The sequence below is a fragment of the Malania oleifera genome, chromosome 3, assembly GCF_029873635.1.
Source record: "Malania oleifera isolate guangnan ecotype guangnan chromosome 3, ASM2987363v1, whole genome shotgun sequence".
In the NCBI taxonomy this organism is placed as follows: Eukaryota; Viridiplantae; Streptophyta; class Magnoliopsida; order Santalales; family Ximeniaceae; genus Malania; species Malania oleifera.
The window spans coordinates 78,579,713-78,599,979 of NC_080419.1; the positions used below are offsets into that span (position 1 = coordinate 78,579,713).

Here is a 20,267-nt window from a genome sequence, read left to right on the forward strand (position 1 = left end):
CACCCTTGTATTGTACCTTTTGATTGTATATCTGAGAGATTCTAGGCGTGACCTGAGGGGGTGGTAATCCAACCCGGTAAGGATTGGTGTAAAGGTTGAGGCCAGCCCTGTGCTAATTGACCTGGTTTGTATAGGTGCCACTCCACCCGTTTAAGTGAGCAAGTTATTGTGATAATCCTTGTGTTGGTTAGCCAAGGCGGGGACGTAGGCAATTGGCCGAACCTCAATAACCTATCTGTGTGTTACCCTGTTCATTACTGCTTTCTAGTGCATGTGTAATTGATTAAACTGCTTTAATTAACTTCTGATATTACTTGCACTAGATTGACTATAGGATTGTGAACATACTGCTGTTAGGAGGAACACCTAGGGGATAGAATATTAAAAAAAAAAATACCAATTCACCCCCTCTTGGGATCACGATAAAGCTAACAAAAGACTTTCATGTTCATGGGATTGTAGAGTCGATATCCCATGTTGTTATCACCGTATCCAACAAGGATACACTTCTCTCCTTTATCATCCAGTTTTTTCCTTCTTGCTTATAGGATCTTGGCGTAGGCTATGGAGCCAAACACCCTTAGATGACTCACAATGGGCTTGTGAGTACTTCAGGCTTCATGTGGTGTCTTTGTATCAAGACTCTTTGTAGGACACTGATTGACCAGATAGACTGCACATGACACTGCTTTTTCCCAAAAACTCTTGGGCACATTCTTATTCTTTAACATGCTCTTGGGCATGTTAAGGATTGTGCAATTCTTCCTTTCGCCTATACCATTCAACTGGGGAGTGTAGGTCGGTGTAAACTGTGTTTGAATCCCTTGATGCCTAAGGAATTCCAGGAAAGCATCATCTCTGTATTCTCCTCCTTTGTCTGACCAGAGTGACTTGATGTGGTAGCCACTATGTTTCTCCACAAGAGCTTTGAACTCTTTGAACTTGTTGAACACCTCTAACTTCCTTTTCAGGAAGTAGACCCAGGTCTTCCTACTGTAGTCATTAATGAAGGTGAGGAATTATTATTGACCTTATAGGTCACACCCTGGTTTGATAATGACAAATACAATTGTATTTAATAAATATCTAGTTCATGTGCAGGTTCATATTAGCATATCTTCAGTGGCACATGAAAAACTCAAAGACTTGAAGACAATTTCATACTCTTAATTGTAATAGTTTTTAAATGAAATTTGTCTGTAATAGTAATTAGGTTTTCGGTTTGTAATAAGCTCACACATATCACATGCATGATTTAATTTGTAAGCTCAAATCGAACCATAGAAAGACCTTAGGATGAACCTTCGGTCGACCAACACCGGACTTTTTCGGTGATTTCAAATTGGACCCCAAGTGACCTTAGGAAACTCACCTTTGCACTTGTATGTAATAGGCACTTGAATAGGGTTTATATGTTACAAAAAGGGACCGAAATGCACACTTGGTGCACTTTCGGTCGACGGGCCAAAATAGTTCATTCTTGGCCTGGTCGACCGAAACCAGTCCAGGTCAACTGTTTGACCCAGGCCCGGTCGACCGAGCCCTTATAGGTCATTTGACCTCGATCGACCGAACCTCCTGGGAGTCAACTCTTTGACCTCTCGGTTGACCGACCAGATTTGTACTCCAACTACCTGGTCGATCGAGGGGTCTTGGGAGAATTCCCAACGGCCTGGTCGACCGAGCCCTGTAGTTCAAAAAGGCCCCGGTCGACCGAACCTCGAAAATTTGGCAAATCGCCCTCTCCGGTCGACCGAGCCACTCAGTTCAAAATTGCCCTGGTCGACCGAGCTACTTGAGTCCTGGTCGACCGAACCAGTTCTGGTCGACCGGACCTCTCGGGTTGGTCCTATTTTTACCGCGGTTAATAATTTTTTAAACAGGGTTAAATTGTCTTAAGTGTAATTAAACTTTTCCAATAATCCCTAATAAGTCCCCAACGGTCAAAATTTTTAGTATGTCTATATATACTCCTTCATTTGGTGGATTAAGTAGCGATTAACAAAAAGATTAAGAAATCCTCTCTCAAGCAAAAATTATTCTATCTTACTCCTCATTGCTTACATCTTTGAAAACCAACTCAAGCTTACCTTCTTCATCCATCCATATTATTTGTAAGTGTATTGAGTATTGTTATCTAGAGGTTTGCTCTCCATATTGTTGCATAATTGAATCGATCTTTTGAGAGCATAACCTAAGTTTTCTTAGGAGGCTTTGCCAATAAGCCTACCCTAAGAAAGACTTGTGGTGACATCCCAAGTATTGCATTCTCATTGCAATATCTTAGGAAGTTTGTTTTTGTTTGGGGATTGCAAAAACACTTTCAAACATATTCGAATATCTTGTGGAGTTCATATTGATATATTTGTGAAAAGATATTCGTGTGTGTGATATATTAATCTTTGTGGTATTATTTATACAAGTATATACATCATTTGCCAAAAACAAAGATTATTTATTTTGCCATCTAAGCATATACACATTCATATGATTGACACATTCTATTGAGTGATATTATTGAGGCTTGTTTAATACTCTGTGTGAAGGCGTTTGATTGAACACTCTAAGATACACGGATTTTTATTGACACTCTCACGTACTCACTACATTGATAGAAAACATTTTTGAGAGTTAATCTGCTTAGACCACATTGAGCTTACATTATTAAATCATCTGTGGTGTTTGTGTTTGTGCGCATTTTGTGGTATAAATCTGCTTTACGTGAAAGCACTCTTGTATTGTACCTTTGATTGTATATCTGAGTGATTCCAGGCGTGGCCTGAGGGGGCGGTAATCCAGCCCGGTAAGGATTGGTGTAAAGGTTGAGGTCAGCCCTATGGTAATTTGACCTGGTTTGTATAGGTGCCGCTCCACCCGTTTAAGTAAGCAAGTTATTGTGATAATCCTTGTGCTGGTTAGCCAAGGCGGGGACGTAGGCAGTTGGCCGAACCTCGATAACATATCTGCGTGTCATTTGCTCTTTACTGCTTTCTGGTGCTTGTATGGTTGTTTAGATTGCTTTACTAAATTCCTGGTACTTTTACATTACTTGCACTAGATTGACCCTAGGCTTGTGAACATACTGCTGTTAGGAGGAATACCTAGGAGATGAAATTTAAAAATACCAATTCAGCCCCCCTCTTGGGATCACGGTAAAGCTAACAATTGGTATCAGAGTCACGTGGCATAGACTAATTGTTATTTTGCACAAAGATCACATATGGCTCATAGCTCCATGACCCCTTTCCCTGAGGGACCATCTTCCACACGACCTCCTATTTTCAACGGAGTTAATTACACCTTCTGGAAACAGAGGATGCGCATCTACCTTCAGAATACTGATTGGAAGGTGTGGAGGATTGTCTCTAAGGGAAATTATGTCCCTATGAGAATTGAGGGTGCAGCTAGGGTTCCTAAGACTGAGGATGAATATGATGATGATGACATGAAAGCTGTTAGTCTTAATGCCACTGCCATGAATATTTTATATTGCAGTCTTGATGTAAATGAATTTAACAGGATTATGGCATGTTCAACTGCAAAAGAAATATGGGATAAGTTAGAGGTCACATATGAGGGTACTAGAGATGTGAAAGACAGTAGGATAGATATGTTGACCAGTGAGTATGAGGCCTTTAGGATGAATGTAGGTGAGTCCATTCAGAGCATGTACACTAGATTCACACACATCATAAACTCACTCCATGCATTAGGAAAGACCTATCCTACATATGAGATGATTAGGAAGATTCTTAGAGGCTTACCTCCTGTTTGGGAAGCTAAGGCTACGACCATTGCTGAGGGTAGAGACCTTAAGGCCTTGAGCTTAGACGAACTGATAGGCTCCTTGATTACTTATGAACTGTCCATAAATGAAAGACTTAATGAGCATAACAGGGCTAAGAAGGTGACTGCACTAAAAGCATCTAATGACACATCTAGTGAGTATAGTGAATCTAACACTAATGAGGAAATGGCCATGCTAACCAAAAGGTTTAGTAGATTTTTTAGGAAGAACAGGAAGTCGTTTAAAAAATATAGAGACTCCACTAATGAGAAGGGAGAGTCTAGTAAAAGAAAGGAAAAATCAAATGCTCCTACATGCTACAACTGCAACAAAGTGGGGCACATCAAACCTGACTGCCCACTACTGAAAAAGGAGGCTAAGAAAAAGAAGAGAGCCATGAAAGCCGGAACTTCATGGGACCAATTCAGTAGCAGCGACTCGGATTCAGATCATAGTGACACGGAGGTCGCTAATCTGTGCTTAATGGCACACGGGGATGAGGTATTGTCTTCTAGTTCATCATCTTCTTATTATTCATCTGATGATTGTGATTCAGACAGCATGCCTACATTTAGAGAATTGCAATTTGAATATATTCGTGTTTCAAAATTGCTAGGCAAAATGACCAAAGAGAAAAATGATTTGAAAAAGAAATGTGAAAATTGGTCAAAATTGTTTAACATGGCAAAAACTTCTCATGCATCTATCTTAAAAGAAAAAGATACCACTATTGCTGAGCTTGAGAGTAAATTGGAGGATAGCTCCAAAATCATTTTTAAATTCACAAAGGGCAAAGAAAATTTTGAAAAATTACTTGGTGCTCAAAGAAATTCCTTAAGTAAAGAGGGTCTTGGTTTTAATGGCATCGAAAATATTAGACGACCTAATCTTTACTTAGGACATTTTACACGTGAGTCAAAATCTCATATCCCTCCTAAAGAACCTAAGTGTAGATTGATATGTTTTAAATGCAAACAGATTGGTCACATTCAATTTGATTGTCCACTTAGGAATAAGCATGCTAAAATTAGGAAGGTATGGGTAGTTAAAGGAGACCCTGCTACTAACCCCCATGGACCTAATAAAATTTGGGGACCAACATCAGTCACTTAGCTTATTTTGCAGGTATGCCTAAGATCATCCTCATCCAAGGACCGATGGTACTTAGATAGTGGGTGCTCACGACACATGACCGGTGACAAGGGAAAATTCACTTCAATTGTTCCCAAGGATGGAGGCTACGTGACATTTGGCGACAATGCCAAAGGACGCATCATCGGGGTAGGTAAGTTTGGTAAGGATTCCTCTCCTACTATTGATAATGTTATGTTGGTTGATGGATTGAAACATAATCTACTTAGCATAAGTCAATTGTGTGATATAGGATATAAAGTATCATTTGAAAATGACAAATGCATAGTAGAAAATAAAACGGACCACAAAGTGCTTTTTATTGCTGAGAGACATGAAAATGTTTATACTACATCTCTTGATAATTTAGCTTCACAACAAGTAACATGTTTTTCTGCTATAAATGAAGCTAGTTGGTTGTGGCATAGGCGTTTGGGGCATGCTAGCATGGACTTGTTGTCTAAACTTGTTAGAAAAGAATTGGTTAAAGGTTTGCCTAAAATGTCTTTTGTGAGGGACAAAATTTGTGATGCATGTCAAATGGGTAAGCAAACAAAGTCTAGTTTTAAGAAAAAGAAATTCATATATACTATTAGACCATTGGAGTTGCTTCACCTAGATTTATTTGGGCCTAATTCTGTGCAAAGTCTTGGTGGTAAATCTTATGCTTTTGTAATTGTGGATGATTTTTTCTAGATTCACATGGGTGTTATTTCTTGCACATAAAAATGAATCATGTGAACATTTCACCAAACTTTGCAGGAGAATTCAGAATGAAAAAGGATATAAAATCACTCACATAAGAAGTGATAGAGGCACGGAATTCAAAAATGAAAGCATAGAAAAATATTGTGACTTAGAAGGCATATCTCATAATTTTTCTGCACCTAGGATGCCTCAACAAAATAGTGTAGTTGAAAGAAAGAATAGATCACTACAAGAAATGGGAAGAACTATGTTGAATGAGCATAACTTACCTAAATATTTTTGGGCCGAGGCTATTAATACTGCATGCTATGTTATGAATAGGGTGTTAATTAGACCATCAATTAATAAAACCCCTTACGAATTGTGGAACAACCATAAGCCTAATATTTCCTATTTTCATGTGTTTGGTTGTAAATGCTTTGTGCTTAGAGATAATGAGCATCTAGGAAAATTTGACTCTAAATCTGATGAAGGCATCTTCCTAGGTTATGCACTTAATAGTAAAGCATATAGGGTTTTCAATAAAAGAACTTTTACTATGATTGAATCTATTCATGTTGTATTTGATGAGTCTAATCCATTTTCTAATAAAGATGATGAAGATTATATTGATGTTAGAAAATGCTTAGACAAAATGTCCATTGAAAATAATGCAAGTGAAAATCAAGAAGCAAACGAAAAATCACTTGAAGATAATGAAAATGGAAATCAAGAGTTGCCTAGAGATTGGAAATACATTAGAAGTCATCCTAAAGATCAAATCATAGGCGAACCATCCCGTGGAGTAGCCACAAGATCATCATTGAGAAATATAGTAAATCACTCCGCTTTCTTATCCCAAAAAGAACCTAAAAATATTAAAGAAGCCATAGAAGATGAATCTTGGGTAATGTCCATGCAAGAAGAACTTAATCAATTTGAAAGAAGCAAAGTGTGGACCTTAGTTCCAAGGTCTAATGAGCACACCATCATTGAACTAAATGGGTGTATAGAAATAAGAAAGATGAAAATGGGGTAGTAACTAGGAACAAAGCTAGACTAGTTGCCCAAGGGTATAACCAATAGGAAGGGATTGATTTTGATGAAACATATGCTCCTGTTGCTAGATTAGAAGCCATTCGTATGCTACTTGCCTTTGCCGCTTTTAAAAATTTTAAATTGTTTCAAATGGATGTTAAAAGCGCATTTCTAAATGGCTACATCAATGAAGAGGTATATGTAGAACAACCACCCGGTTTTGAGAATCATAAATATCCCGATCATGTTTACCGGTTGTCTAAAGCCCTGTATGGATTGAAACAAGCTCCTAGAGCTTGGTATGAGAGGCTTAGTGGTTTCCTATTAGAAAATGAGTTTACCCGTGGCAAAATTGACACTACACTTTTCATCAAGTCCAAAAATGATGATATGCTCATTGTTCAAATCTATGTGGACGATATTATTTTTGGAGCAACCAATGATGAGTTGTGTAATGAGTTTGCCAAATGCATGCAAAGTGAGTTTGAAATGAGCATGATGGGTGAACTTAGTTTCTTCTTAGGTCTACAAATTAAGCAAGCTAATCATGGAACTTTCATATGCCAATCTAAATACATTAGGGACTTGCTAAAGAAATTTAATATGGAAGATTGTAAAATCCTTGGCACACCTATGAACTCTTCCATAAAGCTTGATAAAGATGAGCAAGGAATCCCTGTTGATGTAAAATTATATCGTGGCATGATTGGAAGTCTCCTATATCTCACTGCTAGTAGGCCTGACATTATGTTTAGTGTGTGCATGTGTGCTAGATTTCAGGCTGACCCTAAGGAATCCCATCTGAAAGCTGTTAAACGAATTCTTAGGTATCTAGTTGGAACTATAGAGTTAGGACTCTGGTACCCTAAGCATACTATCTTTGAGATTGTTAGTTACACTGATGCTGACTTTGCCGGTAGTAAGGTTGATAGAAAAAGCACTAGCGGCACTTGTCATTACTTAGGACAATCTCTTGTTTCTTGGTTTTCTAAGAAACAAAACTCAGTTGCCTTATCCACCGCCGAAGCTGAATATATTGCAGTTGGAAGTTGTTGTGCCCAAACTCTTTATATGAAACAACAACTTGTGGATTTTGGATTGCACTATGAAACAATACCGATTAAATGTGATAATACTAGTGCAATCAACATCTCCAAAAATTCTATCTCACATTCACGAACTAAACACATTGAGATTAGACATCATTTTCTTCGTGATAATGTGCAAAAAGGAGATGTGGCTCTTGAGTTTGTATGCACAAATGAACAGTGGGCTGATATATTCACTAAGCCACTACCTGAGGATAGATTCATACAAATTAGACGTGAGTTAGGCTTAATGCATAGTAGAGAAGCTTCCTAAACTAAAATGCCTCATAACTTGCATAATTTTAGGGGGAGCCCTCTTATGCGAACTTTTCAAGTCTTAGCAACTGATCTTATTGTTGATTTATCTTTTTTCTTGAGATATTGTGAAAATTGGTTGTTGATTGGGTGCTTATGTCATACGTTCATTTATTGCATGTTCATATTGACTATTATCTATGATTGCATCATTGTCCAATTCATGGCCATTTTGACAGTTTATTTATTGTATTGGACCATACTGAACTGTTTGAGTAGTTGTGGATAAACTGTTAGGAAATATAAACTCAAAACAGGTTACACTTATACAGGTTTACTTTTGGAAGGTCCTAGTTACAAACGGCACTCTGCCGAAATTTTTCAAAATCCATTTCCAAAATTATTCTCGTATAAATGTACTTAACAACCCATGCCTAGACCTTTAATTCCGATGACCCTTTTTTCCGTTGCCAAAAGGGGGAGATGGAAAGAGAGGCAAATTCGATGCATCTTGTGAGGGGGAGCCTTCTTAGGGCTTAACCCCTATAGTTTTGCCAATCGGGTTTGTCATCATCAAAAAGGGGGAGAATGTTGACCATATAGGTCACACCCTGGTTTTGATAATGACAAATACAATTGTATTTAATAAATATCTAGTTCATGTGCAGATTCATATTAGCATATCTTCAGTGGCATGTGAAAAGCTCAAAGACTTGAAGACAATTTCATACTCTTAATTGTAATAGTTTTTAAATGAAATTTGTCTGTAATAGTAATTAGGGTTTTCAGTTTATAATAAGCTCACACACATCACATGCATGATTTAATTTGTAAGCTCAAACCGAACCATAGAAAGACCTTAGGGTGAACCTTCGGTCGACCAATACCGGACTTTTTTGGTGATTTCAAATTGGACCCCAAGTGACCTTAGGACACTCACCTTTGCACTTGTATGCAATAGGCACTTGAATAGGGTTTATATGTTGCAAAAAGGGACCGAAATGCACACTTGGTGCACTTTCAGTCGACCGGCCAAAACAGTTCATTCTTGGCCTGGTCAACCGAAACCGGTCCGGGTCAACTGTTTGACCTAGGCCCGGTCGACCGAGCCCTTATAGGTCATTTGACCTCGGTCGACCGAACCTCCTGGGAGTCAACTCTTTGACCTCCTGGTCGACCGACCAGATTTGTACTCCAACTACCTGGTCGACCGAGGGGTCTTGGGAGAATTCCCAACGACCTGGTCGACCGAGCCCTGTAGTTCAAAAAGGCCTCGGTCGACCAAACCTCGAAAATTTGGCAAATCGCCCTCTCCGGTCGACCGAGCCACTCAGTTCAAAATTGTCCTAGTCGACCGAGCTACTTGAGTCCTGGTCGATCGAACCTCTCGGGTTGGTCCTATTTTTACCGCGGTTAATAATTTTTTAAACAGGGCTAAATTGTCTTAAGTGTAATTAAACTTTTCCAATAATCCCTAATAAGTCCCCAACGGTCAAAATTTTTAGTATGTCTATATATACTCCTTCATTTGGTGGATTAAGTAGCGATTAACAAAAAGATTAAGAAATCCTCTCTCAAGCAAAAATTATTCTATCTTACTCCTCATTGCTTACATCTTTGAAAACCAACTCAAGCTTACCTTCTTCATCAATCCATATTATTTGTAAGTGTATTGAGTATTGTTATCTAGAGGTTTGCTCTCCATATTGTTGCATAATTGAATCGATCTTTTGAGAGCATAACCTAAGTTTTCTTAGGAGGCTTTGCCAATAAGCCTACCCTAAGAAAGACTTGTGGTGACATCCCAAGTATTGCATTCTTATTGCAATATCTTAGGAAGTTCGTTTTTGTTTGGGGATTGCAAAAACACTTTCAAACATATTCGAATATCTTGTGGAGTTCATATTGATATATTTGTGAAAAGATATTCGTGTGTGTGATATATTAATCTTTGTGGTATTATTTATACAAGTATATACATCATTTGCCAAAAACAAAGATTATTTATTTTGCCATCTAAGCATATACACATTCATATGATTGACACATTCTATTGAGTGATATTATTGAGGCTTGTTTAATACTCTGTGTGAAGGCGTTTGATTGAACACTCTAAGATACGCGGATTTTTATTGACACTCTCACGTACTCACTACATTGATAGAAAACATTTTTGAGAGTTAATCTGCTTAGACCACATTGAGCTTACATTATTAAATCATCTGTGGTGTTTGTGTTTGTGCGCATTTTGTGGTACAAATTTGCTTTATGTGAAAGCACTCTTGTATTGTACCTTTGATTGTATATCTGAGTGATTCCAGGCGTGGCCTGAGGGGACGGTAATCCAGCCCGGTAAGGATTGGTGTAAAGGTTGAGGTCAGCCCTGTGGTAATTTGACCTGGTTTGTATAGGTGCCGCTCCACCCGTTTAAGTAAGCAAGTTATTGTGATAATCCTTGTGCTAGTTAGCCAAGGCGGGGACGTAGGCAGTTGGCCGAACCTCGATAACATATCTGCGTGTCATTTGCTCTTTACTGCTTTCTGGTGCTTGTATGGTTGTTTAGATTGCTTTACTAAATTCCTGGTACTTTTACATTACTTGCACTAGATTGACCCTAGGCTTGTGAACATACTGCTGTTAGGAGGAATACCTAGGAGATAAAATTTAAAAATACCAATTCACCCCCCCTCTTGGGATCACGGTAAAGCTAACAATTATCGATTATGTCCATTTGAAAATGGTCTTAGTGGACCACACACATCTGTGTGTACTAGTTGGAGTGGCATGGTTGATCTCTAGTCAGCTTGCTTTCCAAAGCTGTTTCTATGTTGCTTGCTCAGAACACAGTTTTCACATATCACATTTGGATGGTGGAAATTTGTTAAGCCTTTCACCATCTTCTTGCTTCCCAATTGTTTCAAACATTCAAAATTTAGATGTCCATACCTTAGATGTCATAACCAGTCTTTGTCTCTAATGATAGCGCTCAAATACCTTGGCATATCATGTTGGATGGTCAGTGAAAACATTCGATTCTTTGCCATTTGAACTTGAGTAACAAGATTTCCTCGAGCATCTATTATCACCATCTGCTTATCACTAAGGCTAATTCAGTAGCCTCTCTCCACGAGCTATCCGAGACTCAATATGTTAGTCTTCATATCTGGCACGAATAAGACATTAGAGATGTAAGCATGATCTTCAGACTTCTGTTTGATCAAAACATCTCCTCTCCCTCAGACTGAGATTTTAGAATTGTCTCCAAAAGTGATCTCCCCCTAAACTTTCTCATCAAGCTCAAAGAATAGGTTCTTTCTGCTAGTCATATAGTTGTTGGCTCCAAAATCAAGGTACCAAACACTTTGGTCTTGAGGAGTTGAATCGTGTGTCATCAGCATCAATGACTCTCCATCTGCATGTTTAGTTTTGGCAAGGTTAGCCTCCTCACTAACCTTTTTCTTATTGTCACCCCCAACACTTATTGCTATAGTGTCCGTACTTATGACAATTGTAGCATTGAACGTTTCTTTTGTCTACGTTCAGGCGGTTATTGTATCCCCCTCTTCTTCTTTGTCCTCTTCCTCGTGGGACATAGTTCTGTTGATTGTGTGATTCTCTAGTGGGACCTTTTTCACCTCTGCCACCTCTTCTGGAGTCAAAGTTTCCACAATTTCTTCCATGGGATCCTCGGCCTTGTCTTCTTCCTTGCTGTGACGTCCCCCCTTTATCGTATCTATCTGTAGTAAGGGACAAATTTGTTTGGAGGGCTTGCTCTAGTGCTTTATCATCGCTTGGTCTGTTGACTTTCTACTTATGGGCTTGGAGTGAGCCCACAAGTTCTTCAACAGACATGGTTTCCAAATCTTTTGTTTCTTCCAGGGTCACAACTATATAATCATATTTTGAATCTAGAGATCGCAAAATTTTCTCACAAATTCTCTCGTCATTGAGAGTCTCTCCATTTTTTCTCAATTGATTTGATACTAGCATAACTCGTGTATAGTAGTCAATAATAGATTCAATAGATTTCATTTTTAAAGATTCGAACTCAACTCGCAATGTTTGGAGACGAATCTTCTTCACTTTGTCTGCACCTTTGTGTGTTCGATGAAGAGAGTCCCAAATTTCTTTGGATGCCTTGGAGGAGATGATGATTTCAAATGTGGCCTCATCAAGACCTTGGTAGATTATGGACTTCACCTTGCAATCCTTCTTTCGATCGACTCGCAAGGTCGTTCTTTGAGCATCAGACATAGCTGCTTTGGCTTCTTTTGATGGGCTTTCTCTGTACTCATCTTCAATAATATCCATGACATCCTGAGCACCTAGAAGGGCTCTCATTTGAATAAACCAGTTGTCATATTTCTCTCGAGTCAATTTTGGAATGACTGCTTGGGTTGCACCATTCGCCATTGAGTTTAATATACAAAAACAGAGGGATGGGACTTGATTTTGGAAAATCTAATGCCACCAATGTGTTCAAAAGGTTGAAAAACCATTGGGAACAGTTTTGGATTGCAAAGAATCGGTCCAAAAATCATTGAACCGACTACAAGAAGTTATGTTGGTTTAAAACTGGTCCGGTTTAACTTAAAGGCCGTTTAAACAACGTTAGCACTTACCATTGGGCCATGTGGTAGCTTCTGCGCATGCCACCTGCAGGCGGCTAGACGTGGGTTGGAAGGCAGGTTAGGTCTTGGGGACAGAGCCGGGTTGCAGGTTGCGGGTTGCTGAGTCAGCTCACAAATCGAGTTCCCAGGTCAGATCGGGCGGCCGGGTCAGATTTCACAACCGGTCGAGGAAATGTGCGGGGCGCTTGGAGCCCATGTCACCGGCAGCCAGACTTTTTGTCGGCGCATGCGGCGCATGGGAAAAACATTGAAATTGTTAGAGGTGCATGTGAGCACGTACGGCGTTTCCCAGAGTCCATTTGAGATTTGGTTTTCACCATTGGAATCGTCTCGACGCGAATTTCACATTGGTGGGCTCAATTTTAGATTTTGAACAACTTAAAATCTGGGAAAAAATTTGAATTTCTCCTATCTTCGTCTCTGTTTGGAGGATTTGGGCATACCTGGACTCTCTGATACCACTGATGGGTAGAGACGAACGCTCAGTCACTGGTTGTGACTGAAACTTAGTGAGAATAAATGCAATAATAATATATTTCAATCTGAAAAAAAAAAAAAATACAGAGGAATTTCAAAGGACAGCTCTCACTCTCTCGCTCACTGGTTTTACACTCTCAACACACCATGTTACATTGCACACACACATAACTATTTATAGCAGACACAAAACCACAATAATCAACAAATGCAGCTGGTAGGTGAGGTTGGTGACTGTCGTTTAACCGAAGCAGCTGGTCGGCAGCCGTTGTCAACCATTGCTGCCACTGTCCACCGTCAAGTTTACTATTTCAACATTAACCACACTAAAAGGTCAGTGGCGACTCCATACACTCCATACACTTTGTTTTCCACGAAAATCACATTTTCAAAATCCACACACTTCATATCATTTAGTTGTCCCAAATTTGCGTTCGGGAACGTCATGACACTTTTCTTGTACACAACTTGGACGCTGCTCTATTTTGAAGAGCCCTATATTTTTATCTTGATTCATGACTAATTTTTCTAGTGAAATATTCTCTCCAAGTTACTCATACAGCATCAAGGCAGCAAACAATGGAGGAGGCAAGCCAGCCCAATCCATTGTGTTAACTTCACTAGATACTTCTAAAGTGAAGAACTTTGAGATCCAGCACCAGACTAGATCAATGTCGATGTGTCATTTCTAACAATGGAAAAAACATCAAGCAACCCTTTTTGACTACCAGCCTTGAAAATGGTGGCCAGAGTTTGCACAGCACCGAGTGATAAAAAATGATTCATGAAATTATCGGTGGCGAAAGATAAAACCTCATGCGTATTCAATGAAGCTAATAAAAATCCTTTAGAATATTAGGACGTGTTAAATGTTAGGACAACAACAATGCAACTTTTGGGTGGATAGCGCACTTGAAAGGTAATATTTAGAAAACCCTACGAAGTGTGGCTCAAGTTCATTAAGACTATTGTTGTTGGCAATGCTAGAATCCGCAGAAAAGAGATCAAATAGGACCAATGCAAGCATAGAAAGCCACAGACGAATCATACATTTTGCTTCCATCTCTCCTATACTTTCTTGTTGCAAAGATGACACTGCATTTGTATCATGGCACTTCTTTAAGAGAAATACTGCAAGTTCTAAATCAGAAACTTATTGGTGCCCTAATCTCTCCTAAATGTAAACATTTCTTATTCTACAAATTCTTATTATTGATGCTCATTCATCTCAACATCCTTATTCTACAAACATACTTTTCAACTTTATTGGTCTTAAGGATACCATATACAAAAGTATCAACGTGAGGATAGAATATGTAACGCCCTGATTTTTCTACCATTTTTTTTTAAAAAAAAAAAACATCAAACTCTGATACCATATATAAAAAAAACCACCCGAACCCCATGTGGGTACCGGGCTGACCTATCCATATCCCAAATAAAACATGCAACGAAACATATACATAAACTCCAAATACAATGCAAGAGAACTAGAACCATCATATCATATATACACATATCTGCCCAAAAACCAAAATAATACTACAGCCCAAGGTAATACAAAATGTTTCCATATACATATACATACTAGTGTCTCACCTACTCAACTTTAATCCCCAAAAACACTAATCTTGCACGTAGCCCTCTAAGCTCGTTTCTCTTGATTCCCTGAAACGTTAAATATTAAGGAGTGAGACACCTCCCAGTAAGATGAAAAAAATTATTGTCAGTGTGTGGCGACATGAGTTTTAACGTATTATAACACATTTATTTAATAGATAGTTTAACTGAGTAATCATATCCATATACATACATCTACATTTGCAACCATATATTTTTCTCAAAAATATGAACTTGATCAATACGCTTTCCTGGGATTCAAAACCCAACATGTCTGTAAACGTAGATTTATCATGTCTATAATGATGAACCACCCTGAGAACAATTATATATCACCTTCATGTAATCACCCCACATGATTGGGTTGTGCAGCCCGAAGGCGGGACTTAAACCATGACAAGCCTATTAGGCTAAATCAAAACAATTCTCATCTGTAGTACGATTAGCCCACCGCAGCCTGGTTCGAATCCAAGGGCGATCAATATCTCTCTGCATGCCCAATCAACTGCCAATACCAACACTCTCCTTGAGAAGTGTGATTGCACTGACTCATATCCCAACAACGGTACCATGCTCTCATACACATCACTGGTCCATTAGGGTTCTCATTTTCACAATTCCATAGTAATTTCATTATAACAGTTATCATTTCTGTCATTTCATTTCTCAATGTCAAAAATCATATATATATATATATATATATTGTTGGCCTTACAAGGCTTAAAATTTTGTTATCTTGTTTTGATGATAACAAACAAGTGGAATTTAAAATATTTGTGTGAGTAATGTTATTTCAGGGCTCACATATGAGAAAGTAAGGTCAATGTGCTCACAAGGATCAAATGAAGCTTAAATGAGTCAAAGCATGGATTTAAAGATGATATATTAAACCTTGAAGAATATGAGGTCATGCATGATTTGTTGAAAGCCAAGGAATGTTTAAAGTTAAAAGAGCCAAAAAAAAAGCAAAGTGAGAGAGCTCAAAGAATATTAAAGCTTGAAGACCAAGAAAGCGCCAAAGCAAGCATGAAGACTTGAGCGTTTAGAATGTTAATGTCTTAGAAGTCTCATGTAAGTGCTTTAATGTTTAAAATATCGTTTGAAATACTTTGAAACTCTTAGGTTAACTTCTTGAACCTAGATACCTTATAAAATACTTGAAAAATATTTTTACAAAGTGAAAAATTATTTTAAAAAAGTTAGAATCATTTTTGGAATGAAAAGCACCAAAAAGAGTTTTTCCAAATGCTGTCAATTTTTATACATCTGCATTGAGGTGACTTTTTATTTATCAAAAACTCCTTATTTTAAAATGTGTTCAACATTAAAGTTGTATTATTTTCTCTTATATTTCTTTTGACATCAAGAACACCTAATTTGGGGTTATACAAAAAAAGTTACGACCAAAATACTGAAGCGGGGTCACATTTGTCAGCTAACCGAACACTGTTCATGGGAGAAACTTCAGCTGACTGAACAGCACACAGAACCACTTCAGACGACCGAAGTGTAACTTCAGACGTCTAAAGAATAACTTCAGATGACCAAAGATTAAGTTCAGTCATCTAAAGATTTATTGCTGAATTATTTTTTTTTTTTAGGCAGAACCACCTCAAACGACTGAACCCGAAAGTTCAATCATCTGAACATTGCTAATGGGCAAAAAATTTTCAAAATTTATTTTTAAACATTAGTTTCTTGTGCTCCAAACTTTCTAAAAACTTGGGAAATTATCTAAGGAAACTTTAGTAACAAGAAACTTGTTTGAAAACCTATAAATACATGGTTTTGCAAATCAAAACACACCAAGAATTGAAAAATCTATTTGTGAAGCTGAAAGCACTCTTGTTCTTACAAGTTCTCTTGCTCACTCATTGCAAAACTCTTTTTCTAAGATATTCTGAAGTGCTAATCCTTCATCCTCTAAATTGCTACTATTAATCCTCTTCTAAAAAGGATATTGATGAATTCTACACTTAAGTTTCATTCTATTTCATATTGATATTTTACATTGAAGTATATAGTGTTGAACTTGTACTAACTTGCTCTTTTTAGAGAGTGTTTCTTGTACACAGCTATTCTTTTTGTTTTTCTTATAGATTGATGATTCCAAAGATTGTTTGGATCATTGGCTAAGCAAGAGGATATTGCTTAGAGAGGCGGGCTCTAGCCTATGTAAGGAGTGACCGAACGAGGGAATATCGTTTGGAGAAGGCGGGCTCTAGCCTTAACAAAGGAGTGTTGTAAAGGTTTTGTTCCACCCATCAACGGAACAAGTTTAGTGAATCCTTTGGTGGTTTGCCAAAGGCGAGGACGTAGGCTGTGTTGAAGTCGAACCTCGTAAAAATCTCCGTTTCACTCTCTCTTTCCCTATTCTTTATTTTCAGTGCATATTTAAATTGCGTGGATGGTTTAAATTTGAAAATCATATAAACTACGTATATTTGGAAATCAAACAAACTTAAGGTTTAATTTTGATATGAGTTGCGGAAACTGAAAGGGAGTACGTTGGTTGAACCATTTTTTGTGGAAACTATACGGAAGTACGTTACTTGATTAAACACTCAAAGATAAATTAACTCAAAGTTTATTTGGATTCTGAATATTTGGAAAGAGTGATTGGATGATACATTGAATATTATATTGAAGGAACAAATTCATATATACAGGGCTTGGTTCAAATTCATATTAAGAATAGAGCTACACACAAGCTGAGAATTCTTATGATTGTTTGGTTTGATCATCATGGTAAATTGATTGGTTTGGTTGAAAAGTTGATTATTTGTTTGGTTAAGCAATAAGTGTTGTGGTTGAAGATTGAATGTTTACTTAGTTCTTGTTTGATTGACAAAATAGATAAACAAGTAAAAGAATTGGTTAAATATTAAAAGAAGTTAAGGACTTTAAAAAGAACTAAAAACAAAAGTTTTAAAAGCCAATTCACCCCCCCCCCCCTTCTTGGGAAGCTATTCCTAATTTCATATATATATATATCACATTTCTTAGTATCAAACTATCATGTCTGTATAAAACACATTTCCATTATCAAAATATCATATCGGTATTTTCAATAATTCCCATAAGCCAGCATAAATTACATTCTATCATAAAATATTCCCACGTGATAAATATATGATAACAAAACCAATACTCATGCCACACAAATTTTAAGTAATATTTCATAAATTAGAATTTGCCCAAATAAATGTATGATATTCTAAAACTAGTATTTTCAAAAGTCGAGTACATTAGAAATACTTTTACATTAATTATCATCATTTTCTCATGCTTTAAACTAATCACTGATTTCCAAAATGTCTGACATAATTTATTCCACTTGCCTGTTTATTGAAACTATGTTTATAAGGATTCTAAAACGACACCTACGACATTCAAAGCACAAATCCTATAACCACATATTTCAGTTCAATCAGCTAAATCCCAGAATATTTATAATCCTAACATTCCTAGGCTCACACACTCTCGTTAACCAATTAAATTTTAAAAACAATAGCCATAAACCATTTTCCTTACTAAGTGGTGTCTTGGGTCCTTAAAACACAAATCTGCCCTCGTTAAAGTGGTGAAGATCGAACCTAAGACTTTGTTGTGGTGTCTGATTGTCAATTTGGGGAAGATTTGGGTGAGAAAATCAAGAGAGAGGAAAGGAATTCCACAACCAAGGAGAGAAAGAGAGATTAAATTTTTCCTTCAAATAAAATGGGCTTGGATTTATTTATAAAGTTCTGTCTCAGAGCAAAACCGCTGACGGTTTAATTTTTAACCAAATCCAAAATTTAACTGCTTTACCCTTACTGGTTGCGGTAACACAAAATCGTCGATGATTTTCTGAGCTCATCCAAAACCATCGACGATTTGGCCTGTGTCAAACCAAATTTCCTCCTTTCCTATTTATTTTTATTCTTATTATTTTTCGGGTCTCTAAAGAGTATCGTCTTGGTAGTTCTAGATGCAAGAAGGCTATCTTCTTTAATATCTGCTAACTTATAGATACTACCAGAATATGCATCAATATTGGCATGCTTATCTATTTATAACCAGGCAATGCTCCGCTTAATTTTTTAAAAACACTCAGGTTGCTATTGGTGGGCTTTTGGGCGTGGCAGTTGGTGGTGGTGTCATGTTTTAGCTGTAAGGGGGTCAATCTCATGCTTTTGTCACTCATGATTCATTGCTTCAACTTGACAATTTGTCAGCCAGTTGTTATAGTCTTCCTATCAATAGTTCCTGTATATTTTATGCAAGGGAAGAATTCTAAGCAAATGTTCTTTTTTGGTCATTTAGGTCAGACATAAACTTGTTTTATGGCAATTCGGAGCAAAGCAAACTCATGCCATGTACAAGAATAATCAATAAAATATCCTACAGAAAATTTAATGAAAATCCTTATTTCGTATGGATCATTCTCCCATCCACTCACCAAAGAGTGTATATGCAATATTTCAACAGATCTTTTTTTTTATATATCCAAAAATTGATCTGTGTCGCATCCCTGATGGACAGAAGATTCCTCTCTGCAATGTAGTGCAGAGCACGGCTGGAAAAGGAAATGATTTTAGAGTCCCCTAAGTTTCATATCCAGCCTTGTCCAACTCGTAGGTTCTGGGATGTCATAAAAGTGGAATGTCAAACTTGAAGATTAGGACAAGGATGGAGTAGTCGTGGCAGTTGCTGCTGCTGTCACTGTTGAAGCTGCTGTTGCACCTGCGCAGACTGCTGCTAAGTTGGTCAGGCTCACTGGCACTAAAAAACCCGCCATTAAAAGGAAAAACCCAAGAATTTCCAGCGGATAAAACCCAAACTTGTTTCTCCCAAAGCATGCATCGATGTGAGATGGCATCCAAAACTTGGCAGCAACTATAGTTTGTTGTGCCAACACATCACTTGTGTCAAATATAAATATTACAACTATTACTATTGAATATATAAGAAACTAAAGTAATGCAAAAATTAATAATAAAACAGTAAAAAAAATAAGATAAGAAATTAATGAGATTCGGTATAGAATTAGCTAAGTACTTGAGCATCAATCCACTACTTCTTGACAAAATACAACTTTGAGATGTAGTTTACAAATGAAGAGTTGAACTCTTTATATAACTTTAATCTCAAGTCCAAAAAATACTTCTCTCCAATGTGGGACAAATAATACAAAAAATTCAAAACAACTTTTTATACTAATGTGAAACTATTCTACCAATGTGAGATAAAAAACAATAAATCTCCACCTTGATGATAAATTCAACAAATTTTTCAGTCACCAACATTTTCTAGAGTTCCACATCATCGGCACCTTAAAAAAATATTCAGACTTGCAGGATATTGATCAAGTTCAAACAATGTTTGAACTTGATTGTTGTCACGATCTTGGTCAACATAACTGCGGGATTTTCAGTTGTAGCAAGCTTCTGAAGAAGTATCTTGCCTCCATTAATAATATCCCGCATAAAATGAAATCGAATGTCGATGTGTTTCGTTCGTACATGATAGACTTGGTTCTTTGCCAAATGAATAGCACTCTGACTATCATAG

At 37.5% G+C, this 20,267-nt stretch overlaps 1 pseudogene; it reads left to right on the forward strand.

Moving 5' to 3' along the window:
• The first annotated feature begins 3,256 nt into the window (after nt 1-3,256).
• On the forward strand, nt 3,257-19,528 carry LOC131151391 (uncharacterized; annotated as a pseudogene).
• The last annotated feature ends 739 nt before the right edge of the window (nt 19,529-20,267 follow it).